Source organism: Bison bison, unplaced genomic scaffold, assembly GCF_000754665.1.
Source record: "Bison bison bison isolate TAMUID 2011002044 unplaced genomic scaffold, Bison_UMD1.0 scf7180017864527, whole genome shotgun sequence".
NCBI lineage: Eukaryota > Metazoa > Chordata > Mammalia > Artiodactyla > Bovidae > Bison > Bison bison.
The window spans coordinates 106,482-109,007 of record NW_011495078.1 but is presented as its reverse complement, the minus strand read 5'-3'; the positions used below and the strand labels follow the sequence as shown (position 1 = coordinate 109,007).

Here is a 2,526-nt window from a genome sequence, read left to right as displayed (position 1 = left end):
TAGATAAGAAGATATCTTCTGGACTTCCCTGGTGGCTCAGTGGATAAGAATATGCCTACCAATGTAGGGGACATAAGTTCGATCCCTGGTTGGAGGAAGCTTCCACGTGCCATGGAGCAACTAAGCCCGAGAGCCACAACTACTGAGCCTGTGCTCTAGAACCTGTGAGCCACGACCACTGAAGCTGCTCACCTAGAGTCAGTGCTCTACAACAGGAGAAGCCGCTGCAGTGAGAAGCCCACACACCCAACCAAGAGGAGCCAAGCGCAGACAAAAATACACAAACAAATAGTTTAAAAAAAGGCTATCTTCCAAGTCATAGGGAAACGAGTAAGTTAATATTACACGTGCATTTGTATTAATATAGACAATGACAGGCAACCATCATACACAAAAATAGTATTCAATGGAATTTCAATGATTCACTCTTATTACTTCCCTGTTCAGTGCAAAGTTGCTGTCTGACCTTATTGAATATTTACATGTATGACTCTCAAGTCATTTCCTATAAGACAATATGCTGAAATGGATTTGGTCATTCTCTGATGACTCTCAGTCTAGCTTTACTTCTGTTAGCACTCTATGATGCTGGCATCATTGAAATAATTTAGCAAAAATAAGTGTCTAATACTAGTAGTATATGAATGTAATTGTCCGTTTTAAAGTTAAGAAACTAATAAATATTGTAATAATTACCTATAAGTCCTATTAAAGGACATAAATGTGATTATATACTCATATTAAACTTTGTGCAAAGTCTACATTGATTTTTATATTATTTGAACTAGAATACTGATAAACATGACTCAAAATTTTCAAGAATAAAATAAATCCATTTGTTGCTTTTAGTTTGTCCATAGGCACTGCAGACTGGGTCTAAGTGAAGGCAATGCCAAATTTCACAGATGTGACAGAATTTGTTCTTCTGGGGTTGACCAGTCGTCAGGAGCTTCAGGGTCTCTTTTTTGTGGTGTTTCTAGTAGTTTACATGATCACTCTGATAGGGAACATTGGTATCATTATTTTGATCAGCATCAGCCTCCAGCTTCAGAGCTCCATGTACTTTTTCTTGAGTCCTTTGTCTTTTGTGGATGTGTGGTTCTCTTCCATTGTCACTCTGAAGATGCTGGAAAACTTACTATCAGACAAAACCCATTTCCTGTGTGGGGTGTTTGGCGCAGTGTTACTTCTTCAGAGCCCTTGTCCACGTGGAAGTATATATCTTGGCTGTGATGGCCTTTGATTGCTACATGACCATCTGCAACCCTCTGCTTTATGACAGTAAAATGTCCAGGAGTGTCTGTGCTCATCTCATCTCTGTGACACACATCTATGGATTCTCTGTTAGCCAAATCTGCACACTCTGGACATATGGCCTGTACTTCTGTGGAAACTTTGAAATCAACCACTTCTATTGTGCTGACCCTCCTCTTATCAAGACTGCCTGTGGAGGGGTCCACGTTAAAGAATGCACCATGATTGTTATTGCTGGGATTAATTTCACATATTCCCTCTCAGTGGTTCTCGTTTCCTATACCCTCATCATAGCGGCCGTGCTGCACATGTGCTCTGCCGATGGCAGGAGGAAGGCATTCTCCATGTGTGGGTCCCACCTGACAGCTGTTACCATGTTTTATGGGGCTCTCCTCTTCATGTATCTCAGGAGGCCTACTGAAGAGTCTGTGGACCAGGGGAAGATGGTGGCTGTGTTTTACCCCACAGTGATTCCCATGCTGAATCCCATGATCTAGAGTTTGAGGAACGAAGATGTGAAAGAGGCGGTCAACAATGCAATCGTCAAGGCAAGCTTGAAGCAGTGCACCTGCAGTGCATAATTCCATGTATGCCACTTCCTGTTATAAATGTCCAGGCATATAAATAACCCTGTTTAAAATAAACTGTATACAGGCAACACTTAAATATACTAAGAGGTCCAGTCTAACACAGTGATGGTTTACCCCATGAACGGACTCTCAGGACTAAGCCTCCTTTATCTACATATGCAAACATACTAACCCTGACCTATTACTGTTAGTCACAGTGTATGTAAAACTGTGCTAAGTGTAGTCATTGGATAACTCATAAACACATTTGGATAAGCACACGTTAATTTGGAGGTATCTTTGTAAGAGTTGAATATGCTTTCTTAGGATATTTTCTATATATAATTGCTTTTCACTTGTTTTAAAGTAATATATAATTTCATGAGAAAAAATTAAGACTTCATCACTTTTCCATGAATATAAAAGTTGGTGGATCCTCATGTATCAAAAAAGCTTTCAATAACATTCATACATGCATGGACTTTTGAAAACAAAAATGTTTTCAGAATCTTCAGCTAGTGTCATGAATCAATCAGAAGGTTAACTCTCAGTATATATTGCTCTATAATTAACACTATTTGTGTTTCAAACCATCTGTTGGCTCACTGTAATTCTACTCTTTGGTTTGGATTTTGGCTAGTTGTTTTTCTCTTCATTAATTTAAATAGGTGAAAAATTTATTAGTAAAGCCTATCATGTCCTT

The 2,526-nt window shown here is 39.1% G+C and overlaps 1 pseudogene; it reads left to right on the top strand.

Moving 5' to 3' along the window:
- The first annotated feature begins 866 nt into the window (after positions 1-866).
- Positions 867-1,863, top strand: LOC104982111 (annotated as a pseudogene).
- The last annotated feature ends 663 nt before the right edge of the window (positions 1,864-2,526 follow it).